At 38.6% G+C, this 11,778-nt stretch overlaps 2 long non-coding RNA genes across 2 annotated transcripts; both read right to left on the reverse strand.

Annotated features, from left to right (window-relative positions):
- Positions 1–439: 439 nt before the first annotated feature.
- LOC130103973 (uncharacterized) lies at positions 440–1,454 on the reverse strand. Its single transcript, XR_008809421.1, has 3 exons — positions 1,400–1,454; positions 1,102–1,173; positions 440–531 (listed from the first exon to the last, which is right to left on the reverse strand). It is a non-coding gene; the product is annotated as an uncharacterized LOC130103973 (long non-coding RNA).
- Positions 1,455–2,212: 758 nt separating this feature from the next.
- LOC130103972 (uncharacterized) lies at positions 2,213–3,160 on the reverse strand. The gene is made up of 3 exons (XR_008809420.1): positions 3,077–3,160; positions 2,454–2,497; positions 2,213–2,298 (listed from the first exon to the last, which is right to left on the reverse strand). It is a non-coding gene; the product is annotated as an uncharacterized LOC130103972 (long non-coding RNA).
- Positions 3,161–11,778: the final 8,618 nt, after the last annotated feature.

The raw sequence follows: 11,778 nt of genomic DNA on the forward strand, positions 1-11,778 counted from the left end.
ATATAGGTGCATATATGTGTGCATATATGTACATATATAGGTGCATATATGTGTGCATATATGTGTGCATATATGTACCTATATAGGTGCATATATGTACCTATATAGGTGCATATATACGTGCATATATGAACCTATATAGGTGCATATATACGTGCATATATGTACCTATATAGGTGCATATATGTACCTATATATGTGCATATATATGTGCACATATATGTGCACATATGTACCTATATAGGTACATATATGCACGTATATATCCAGCTATATGTTTACCTATATATTAGTATAATTATTAAAATCCATAGCTACTAGGCAACATAAATAATAGCCCAAAATGTAAAAATTTAAATTATTTATTTACTCAAGAACAATCAAATAGTACAAGAACAAAAATAAGACAAAAAACTGTACAGAAAAAACAAACAATTTATCTTGTTGATCTTCTCAGCTCCGTGAGCTTCGAATTGATAGATGTGCCTATCTGCCCTCGGCTGGCTGCCGGCCACTTCTTCAATGTAGCATCTAGAGAAGACAAAAATAATAAGACAGTATAATAATAATAATAACAATATATTGCTTCATCAGGAACCCAAAGTGCTTACAGTACAGCTGCGATTGGACACACATTTTGGATAAAGGGCTGGTCAAATAAAAAAATTCGTCATGTAAACACGTCAATTGGAAGATTCTGATTGGATTCTGCTAAATCTGAAAGAAATTCTGATTGGAAACATCATCCCCCTTTTTTTTTTAGCGGCATCGTTCTTTCATATGCACATGTCCGTCATGGGGACTGCATTGTTAACAGTCACACAGTCAATCATGTGCATCCAAAGCAGAGAAAATTCATGGATAGAAAAATTTCAGAAATGTGGCTTTAGAAGAGGAAAGGTAGCATCAAGAAGTGAGTAAGCAATGAATTAGTATTATAGGTTCCAAGCAGATACAGTAACAATAATGGGTACCCTACATTATACAGTCTCCATTGATGCCTAATAAACATTGATACAAGTAGCCTATGGTTAAAGTGGTGAACTTATAAAGTCTTAAAAGTTTTGTTTTCCCTTCTCAACGCATTATGCATTTACTCACCAATAATGGCTGCCTTTTTAATTTGGTCAAGGGCGACCAGCTGCTCCCCATCCCCTCTGGTTGGCTTCCCACCTTAAAGTAATATTTCAAAATTATTATGAAAGGGGGGTAAAATGAAGGTGGTGAAAACAAGAGATTTTTTATATACACATCACATTTTCTTGAGGTGCAAGGAAATACAAAAATGGCAAGTAAAAAAGCGATGGTATGCCCGCACACAAACATAATTTATTCCACAGAATATGACTGACTTGTTTTTTTGAAGGACAGAAGAGATTAGGAACATGTTGTTTAGTACCATTCAGGTTGCTTTTCAGCAAAGTATCCAAATCAAAGGTGCCCAGCAGCAGATTCGGTACCATGGCAGTGGCAGAGGTGGCAAGGCGGGCTGCTTTCCACGCTTCTGCCTGGCAAAACACCCCAGAGGCCTTTATAACTTCAATCTGAAAAATAATTTCACATCAATTTCATATTAATTTATTGGCAACTTTTAGAAACTTTTTCATGTTTCATATTGATTATTATGCTTAGCTTCCCAAAAGTTAATAGGTTATGATGTATAAATGCAGATTAATGATAAAGATATGAAACAAATTAATCATTGCCCTAAACGTTATTAAAGGAGAGAAGGAGGAGGTCTGATGGAGAGTAGGGAAGGAGAAAAGACAGTGGGTGGAGAGGAGTGAAGGTGGGCAGGAGAAAAGGATGATTGTCTCTTATAACACTAATTGGCTCCTACAAAGCACACAGTTTATACCCATCCTTACTACATATGCCTTAAGTAAAATAAGTACAGAAAAATCTGAGGTATATAAGCGTTACACACACCTGTGGTGTCTCTCGAAAGCACTCAGTCACCATGGGACTCTCTTTAAAGGGCTCGGTCTCCTCTCTGGAGTCTTAGAGAAGAAAGAAACTTAGTAAAACTCTACAACAATTTTTATTCATCCAAGCAAGCCACTATAGATTCTTATTTACAGGGGGGGCTTAGAAAACATTAAACATGTCAATAAATTCATAGGCAAACATAAAAAATAAAAATAAATCAGCCAAACATCATAAAAATCCATATAGCTCTGTTTGAGTAACAAGTTAACTAAATAAATAAATAAATACAAATGCAAGGGGGTTACTCACCGGTTGCACTTCTCCAAAAGTCGAGGAGACATCTAGATCCTCCACAGGACTCCTTCCAGTCTTGTTCATAGAACAAAAATATAGTCATTCTCTTCAATAAATTAAAGTGCAAATACATCAAATAATTAACACTATCAATCAGCCCAACATCACAAGTCTCTACAGCTCTGCTTGAGAAACAATTTTAAAAAGCAATGAAAATCAGTGGAACTTACCTTTTGAGCAATAATGGCGAGGTCACTTTTCATTTGAGGGATTTCTAGCAAGAAGTTATATAGCCTAAAGAAAAAACAATTACAATCACTAAAACAGAATAGCACCCAGCAACTCAGTGCCCTAACGTTAACGTTACTCTTCGAAAGACATTTCCTGCAGCTGTGAACGCAAGCTACAACCCTCCAAAGCCCATTGATAAGGCTCTGGAGAGGAAACCTGGTTGTGAACGCAATTAAAAAAAATGTCTTTCTCCAATTTCTTCCAAATTCAAATTCCCCAGGGTTTTTTTCTGGAGCCGATTGACTTCTTGAGCCGTTGAAGGCAGAGAAGCATCATTTATTCTCATGGACTGTATGTTCTCTAGGCCATGACTTTTGTTAACCCTCTACTAATTCCTCTAGAAAGAGACACATAAATATAATTCTAATTTGAATCTTATCAACGGCTACGTTATATGAGCACCCACAATAACTTTACCTCAGTTAACAACATAGCATGTATTTTGCCAAACACGTGTTAAACTTTCAGCCCATACTATTTCTAAGTTTATACTTCTCTGCCACCGCAATATCCATCTCCAGAAAAAACCCTGCTAATAAATATTAGAATTAGGAATACTTACGATTGATGATAAGTAGGACATAGCGGATCTCCAACGCTGATATCGCCATTTTCACTCCCAGCCGATATCTTTCGGCGCAAATCGTCAAACGTCAGGCGGATGACGTCATCAACTACGCGGCGCTGTAGCCATGGTAGCAGCAGAGTGGAGAATTTTTTTTTTTTTTTTTTTTCTCAAAATTACAGAGTTTGATATCAAGTTCTTGACACATTTCTTTTACAGATTTTCACATTTGATAAGTATAAGTTGAAACAACAATTTAGGAAAAAAAAAAAAAAAAAAAAAAAAAAAAAGATAAAGGCCACCTCAAACATATAAGATTCATTTAGCAGAGATACAGATCTTTGGGCTTTTCGATTTTTTAAAAACTCAGACTCAAAATGCTTGTCTTCAAAATCATTAACCATAGTGAAATGCTCAGATAGATGGGATGATGATGATGATGATAATGATGAAGAAGATGATTACTTCAATGTATGTTCTGTTCTTTTTTTTTTCTTTTTTTTTGTTGCTACATTTAGACTGTAATGACCTTTCAGCCATATTCATATAGAAACTGCATTAAGACAATACAGAAAACATTGCATTTTGCATTGCATTTGGTGGAACGGTGAATGTGTGGATGTGTATGAGCTGTAATGTAAATCTGGAAGTGACTTGAAATTGGAAAAAGGGCTTGATTGACAAAATAAAAAAACAACAAACCATTTTGTTATTTCCTTCTTTTCCACTATCTTCATACAAGAAAGAATTGACCTTGTAATAGCTTTCCATCTCCTCTCACTTAATTGCCATAGTTAAATTCCATAACATGCCAATTACATGTGATACCAATTTCACATGTTCGCACATATACAGTTCTTGCATAATTTCTTTTTTTAGTTAGTTCTAGTTATTGCCTCGATAATAGAAAATATGAGCTATAGGCATCATGTATGACAGTTGCCAAAGTGAGGTACTGTATAATGACCAGATCCTGCCATGAGCTATATAGGAGTCATGTATGCACATATAGGGCTTATATGTGGATAAAAAGAAGCAATACAGGATACCTATATGCATAGGTATATGCACATATGCACCTCAGTTTTGCCTATATGTGCAATATTATACGCATATATGCAGCATATATATTATCATATATGTGCATATATGCTGTATATATGAAGCATATATGTGCATATAAACTGCATATATGTTTCATATATGCGCATATATCCTCATATAGGTTCTTTCCATGTGGGAGATAATGAACAGTTTGAATCTCACTTTAAAATTGTAACCACACAAGAAGAAGAAAAAACATTTCACACTAATTTTATACTCAGATAAATTTTAGGAAAATGTGCAAGTTGGATGAACGTTTCTTACCCGTTTGAATGTGATGTGATGACAGTCTGTAGCCTACAATGGGATCACGTTCCTGTGGTATCTCGTGGATTAAAACAGTCTCTTCATCCGATTGAAATCACAAAAACATCACTGGATGTTTAAAATGTAATATTTAAAAGTAATAGTTTACAAATAAATTAATAACAGGCAGAGCTGCAAAATGACCTCATGCAGAAAGTAAAATGTCTTTTCACATGTACATGGGAAAATATGATACTGTTAAATAACAGTGTCATACTGTTGCTGGTCAAGACTAAATTTGAAGCGACCAAGTTCTCCCATAATGCATTGCAAAAAAACAGTAACTTACAGTTATTACATGAAAACAGCATTTTGCTGCTAAATTTCCATGTAAATTTCCAGGAATTTTTTACAGTGTAGATATAGAGAGTAGAGACCACACTCGTTATGCCCTACTGTTGCTCTCACGGAACAGATAGGCTTATTTAACTTTTTAGTGTTAAATAAAAAGTACCGTCAGATGAAATCCTGCAGCTGTCAGTGCTTTCTCTCCGTCCATGCAGTAACTTAGGGTGTATTCACACCAGGAAAGTCCGATAGTTCACTTGCTCTGGTCCGGACCAAATAATCTTTTTTTTTTTTTTTTTTACGGTTCGCTTTCACACTGCTCTTTTTGCAAGTGAACCAAAATGTGTAAACAAAACCACACGTGTGCTAAGGTCGTCCATTCATTGGACAAGGATTCTCAAGTAGGGAAATCAGGAAGTGCAAAAAAGGCTCAGCATGGAGATATTTCGTACTGCAATATTTGTTATTTGACTAATTTTGTGTTATATTCTGTACAAACGCAATATGAAGAAACTGCGCAGAAGACGGATAAGGTATACAGTTTTGATTCATAGAGAGGGGCTATGTTCACACATTCAAATAATGAGATTCTTATTGTATATACTGCTAACAAGTGCTGTCAATGTTAACGCTTGCGATTTAAGTTTGTCCAGTTTAACGCAGCGTCATCCTTGTAACTATTATATGAACTGCAAAAGCTTTTTTTTGCATCTATGCGCGATTAGACTAAAGAGAACGCGCTGTATGTGAATGTCCTGATGCACACACTCATTCATTGATTCATTCCATTCCAATGATGCACACACACGACGCGCAACAGTATCGTGTGGCCAGACAGCGCGCCGGAATGGAATTCTCTTTCGCACTTGAACAACAATAACACAAACCATTATGCCAAAATCTCCGACTACGGAAGCCTTTTAACTCAAAGGCACAGTGCTTTCTTGCAATTGGGTCGGTTCATGTTCACACCGTAAACGAACCATACCAGAGTTCGTTTGGAAGCGTACCGAGACCACCTCTTCAGCTGGGTCTCGGTTCGTTTGTTTGGTCCACACCAGAGTTCGATTGCTGTATTCACACCTGCCCAAAAGGTCCGCACCAAGGGGGGAAACGAACTAGAGTTCGATTCAATCGAACCAAACAAGGCAGGTGTGAATACACCCTTAGATGCACACCCTGAGCGCGGATTTCAAGTGCATTTACTTGAACTTCGAGGTAATATCTTTGGTTTAACCCATTTGAGAAATTGAGAGGCGGCCAAAATCAGATTTTAAAATGGACTGAATAAAGCTCTTTACGAACTTGACATGCGATGCCATGCTGACTGACATGTATGTGGATCATCCACATACATGTCAGTCACCATGGCATCGCATGTCAAGTTCGTAAAGAGCTTGTGGATGAATCACTGTCACACGCACAAGCTCAGAGCAATATTGTAAGTTACTGCATGATAATACATTTTTATAGCAGAATAATAATGCATCACGATACACAGTCTCACTTTTAGTTACGTCTTTTACCTATTATAATATTTTCGAAGGGCAAAAACATGAACTTTAACTATTGGCTTTACTTCTTCAATCAGCTGTCACTTCAGCGCGAGGCCAGTAGCATATAGCATTAGCACCTCAACTCCACCCACGTCCCACCTCTTTGCTCATTTTATTTTATCCGGGAGTGACGAGAGGTGACCCGCTGCCAAGATGGCAACAGCCGGCCCCGCCCACTTTAGGCTTCAAAAACGCTCTTCAGAAACCTACGGGTGACGTCACGGACACTATGTCCATAATTTTTTACAGTCTATGGTCGTCACTCGTCAGTTATTCCTCCTCGGTGACCACAGCTCAAGGCATTGTACAGATGTTGTATTTCAAGACATTTGTCAGGTTTTTGAGTAACCGAAAACAGAAGCTGACCCGCGCGACAGAAATCCATGTCTGCGCGCGTCTGTTTCCTAGCAACTGCTGCGCGCGCACACATCTGAGCTCACTGAAGTCCGGTGTTGGCACGCGTATTGACGTAGGCTATGAAAACACGACGAAATAAAAGTTTGTAAATAATACAAATAATCTTATTTTTATTCATTATTGGCTTCTGTAGATGGACTTCTCTACATGCCAAACTCATTTACTGACGACCTACACCAGTGATTATGTGTGAAAACACTTATACATAAATTGATCACATAGAAATCAACTTAGTTTGGAGAAAGAAATTAATTTTACCCCCTTGAATTTCTGTTTATAGTGCATATATATATATATATATATAGTCGATATATATATATATATATATATATATATATATATATATATGTGGGCTAATCATTTTATGTTTGTGTGTGGATGAGTTAAAATAGTTTTGAATGTTGACAATACACATTAACATTTTGTAGTATGGATCATTCATTGCAGCATTTATTCTCATTCTTATGTTTAAGAATCTGTTATCTGCTTGACAAATCATGTATGCTTTGCTGCCCACTAACATGCTTTTAAAGCTATTGTTGTCCAATTTGTTGGCCTTCAAACACCTTAAAATGCACATATGTAGGTCCAAAAAATCCAAATTTTCCCCTGAATTTCACCCCTGCCTGCAGCACTGTCTTTGATTGTGTGTGATAACAATGACTCATTCTTTCGGATATGAAATTTATATTTAATTGACCTATCGGTAAGCTCCACCCTCCTTAGTTACTGTTGCTATCTCTGACAAAGAATGGGGGACCTGTGCCCAAGGGGGTAATCCACCAGCCGGAAACTGAAGCATCGCTAGGGAGCCGCCATTGTAGAAGACTATCACCTGCTGTTGGCATCCCATTGACTCCCATTCATTTTGGCGTCACTTTGACAGCGAATAACTTTACATCTGAGGCGTCCAAAGACTCCATTTGCCCATTATTTATTTCTTAAGAAACAGGACAATGGATAAAAGGCTCCATTACTTTGTATCTTACGTTATGGCCCCGTAGAAGCCGTTTTTGTAAAAATAGTCATAACCACGGGACTCTGTCGCACATAAATTACCGTATAGACAGAAGGAGAAGCTCGTAGGCAATTGTTACGTTCCCTCCTTCTAGTCTAGGGGAAAAGAGGGACTAACAATAAATGAAAGATGTAACAATAAAAAAAAGAAAGTGAGAAATCTCCTTTTCGTCTATCCCAGCTCTATCTGTATTTCACTTTTATATCTAACAGATTTACACAACACCCTTTGAGTTTGACCTGATCATAAAAGGAACTTGAGGGAGATTGATTAAGTAGTTCTTTATTTATTTTAGGCCAACAAAGGCTTGCTCAACATATTTACAAAATAAGCAAGAGTCAGTAACAGATAAATAAGTTTAAATAATAACCAAATCGTCAGGAGAGGGCGAGGCCAAAATAACAAACAAAATGGAGACTTCCTAAGGTTTAAACCCAATTAACTTTCCTAACAAAAAGAAGATGAAATCAAAGACAATTATCTTACCTCTCTCCCTGACTAACAAAGAATAAACAGGAGAAAAAGTTTAGGAGTAGATACTCCAAACAAATTGGCACCCGTCTCCCTACACGGTTGAACAACTTAAACTCACACAGTCTAAGAGCTCGTGGTACTCAAACACAGATCACACAGATCACACAGATCTCACAGATAAAGTTTTAACAACAAGTAACACCACAACGTCTGGGATAGACGAAAAGGGATCTCTCTCGAACACTGTGTCTTTGGTGTTTTATATCCACTCCTGTTAATCAGCACCAGCTGCAGGTGATTTGGGGCGCTGCCTGGCAGAGAGAGAGAGAGAGAGAGAGAGAGAGACAGAAGGAGGGGAGAAAACATCGCCAGCACCCATAAACTCTAAATATTACGTCATGGGACGTAACACAATCTTTTACTGTCTATGAGGCAATTGGTGGACGTGGAGCCATAAAGTCAAGGGAGAAGCCCATAGATAGAGAGTTCATAAAAGCAACGGGACAAAATATTTCAACAACAGATTTGTTTCAGATTTCAATTCAGATTTGTCTCGGCACAGCTACTAGAAGGTCAGAACGGTTGCTCACGTCACATCTACGTCGTCAAGCTCAGTTTGAGCCTGCGCAGTACGCTTGGCTATCAGGAAGTGAGTGCTTCTAATGGGCTTCAACTTTCTCCGTTGAAATCTATGGGGTCGCTGTGTCCATTTCTTTTACTGCCTGTGCCCCATAGAGCTTTATGTCTAGCACCGCCCTGTCTAGCAACGCGTCTGTTTTTCATGGCAACGGTGTGTTATACTTAGCAGCGGTCTGTTATCAAGAAATAACAGACCGCATTCTACATTAGAATTCAACCAAGCCATGCAATAACAAGTAGTGATATATGTCTCGAGACCACTTTTACGTGGTCTCGGTCTTGTCACGGCCTTGACGGTCTTTTGTCTTGGTCTTGTCTTGGTCTCGGACCTCTCGGTCTTGTCTAGGTCTCGCTGTCTCAGACCGAGACAGTGGTCGGGGGATTTAGCAATACAACAATATCCACGGCGATATCCACAACTGATTGAAGCGCACGTCCGAGTGAAGACAAGTGCGGTGTGCGCGAGCCACACGAGAAAACACTGTATCCGCGCCACTGATCGCAGCGGCAACGAGCACTTTGATCACTTGATTTAAAAAAACACATTGGCCTATCATGTACAGTTTTTGATGTATTAATATTTAGTAAAACACATATCAGTGACATGATGGGTTTTAACTTCATTCAGGAGATTTTGGGTAACTGCACAGCACAACTCACAGATGACATTGAGCGCACCGCCAACGGTGTGTGTGTGTGTGTGTAACCATAGCGACAAAACGACCAACTTTCGGATCCTGCACTTAAGCCTATAATTTCGTTTTTAAAAATATAATTATGTATTTAAAAGTTGCAAAATGGATTCATTTGGAGACTTCGAAATCAGCAGAGATAGGCAGGCAATGCAAAACAAAATCTTACAAGTTATTACTTAGCTTCAACACTAGTCTGTTTTTTTCCCTCCGGTCTCGACTTGGTCTCGACTTGGTCTGTCTTGGTCTTGGTCTTGTCTTGGTCTTGGTCTCGATACCCTCTGGTCTTGGTAGTGTCTTGGTCTCGGTTTAGGCGGTCTTGACTACAAGTCTAATAACAAGCTATAATAAGAAAACAACGACGCTATCAACACATTGCTATGATGATGCAGATGCACGTAAATGCCCGACGACAACGGAGGCGGCCTGTGGTGTGGGAACGACAGCGCTCCAAACAGTTCTGGGAGATCGTGGTTCAGAGACACTTCATGGAAACCCTTTGGTTGAAGCATTTTTTTGCTTTGTCCACTTACATCTGTCTTTGTTGACACCCGCCATGTGTGCGCAAACAAAGCGGAAATACTGGGCGGAAATTAACTAAAACTTCTTCTTTTAGATGTTTTGTGGCGTGTTGCAACCATAAAATGACCTAGGCTAAAACTTAATCGCAATTCATTATTTATTCGGCAAATAACGTTTCCATCAGCTTTTATCGCATAAGCCGTATATCGATCAGGATAAAATCCGATGAGACCGAACGTATTTCATTTGAGTCGATATTCATGAAATTCAATCTAATTTTACTGTTTCCATAAGGCATTTTTCATTTGATATCACTTAATTCGGATTAAAACGTATGGCTGGAAACATAGCTAGTATCTCTCTCAATTAGATTTCTCAACTTAATTTTCTACTATGAAGCAGCTCTCCAGTGTGTTCATGTTTTTACTTGCGGATGTCTGACCTTGAGGGACTGAACAGAAGAAATTAACCAGAGAAGATTTCAACGTCAAAGAAGTCAGAGCCTCAGATCTCCAAGTAGGGCTCACTGCATCCTGCACTGGACATCCAACCAGGAGAACAGGACAGGTGTCTTGGTGAGAGAGACCAGTGTTAGCTTATAGATATATATACACGTTCGATATCGATATACACTGTGCTCACAATATTGTACAGATTATTACCATCATATATCAGGCCAGCAGACAGTATGTTTAGGGTATATTTATTAAATATATAACAACTATACTTGAGTATATTTCTGTTGTACTAAAAACATACTCAAGTAAATTTTTAATACATATTTTTCACCTGGGTTATAACATTAACAGAAAATGAAAGATTTATAGTAATTTTGTTTTTCAATTACAAGTTGGCTCTATTTAGGGCATGACTACCTATATCACACTATTTGATGCCATTGGTACAGTATACGACGATCAATATTCTTGTTTTGGCATCCCATGTTAAACTCCATCATATCGCCAGGATGATAATCCTCCGATCTGAAGTGAACGCTACACACGACTGTGATTCTCGAAGCCGATGCGGAAGAGAAATCCCGTCTCTTCACCTGCACAAACCGCACCAGGCACGACAGATATATAGCACAGTCCCTTTTCTTGTTATAGAAACCTGTGGACTCGATGTCCTGACAGGCCGGAGTTTTTGCAACCTCCACAAACACAATAATTTACCATGACGATGATAAATTAAAATTCAAAAACTACCGAAAACACACTGACTCAAGACCGCTCTCACTGAATACCAGCCTACTCTGCACTGAGCCGAGGCTGAGGCTCCCTGGCCTGATGTAAAATGCTCTTTAAGTCTTCTCGATGCTACTTCCTGTTTCAAAGTTAATGAGGAAGTGTGATTTCCCCCCAAAAACCACTTCACCAGAAATCCCGCCCTGCAGCTAATTTAATTGGTCGAGGTTACATTAGGCTTGTTTGAGATGCGCCTTGCCTCGCCTGAAATGTAATCGAGAGTAGGCGGCTGCAGTGAGGGGAGTAGTGAAAAAAGCACAGGCAGGCCGGATAGATCTCGCTTCTCGCACATGTTCTCGCAGTGGATCAGACACCTGTGAGATCAAAGGCGGATATCGTGGGATTCACGCCCGTGCACGGTGTTGCTAATAAACTGCATGTAATTTAAGTTTTGTTGCTTTTATATGAAAAAATATATAATGAACAAGACACACAA

Source organism: Rhinichthys klamathensis, unplaced genomic scaffold (assembly GCF_029890125.1).
Source record: "Rhinichthys klamathensis goyatoka isolate OS25496 unplaced genomic scaffold, OSU_Roscu_1.1 h1tg000301l_1, whole genome shotgun sequence".
NCBI classification, from domain to species: Eukaryota; Metazoa; Chordata; class Actinopteri; order Cypriniformes; family Leuciscidae; genus Rhinichthys; species Rhinichthys klamathensis.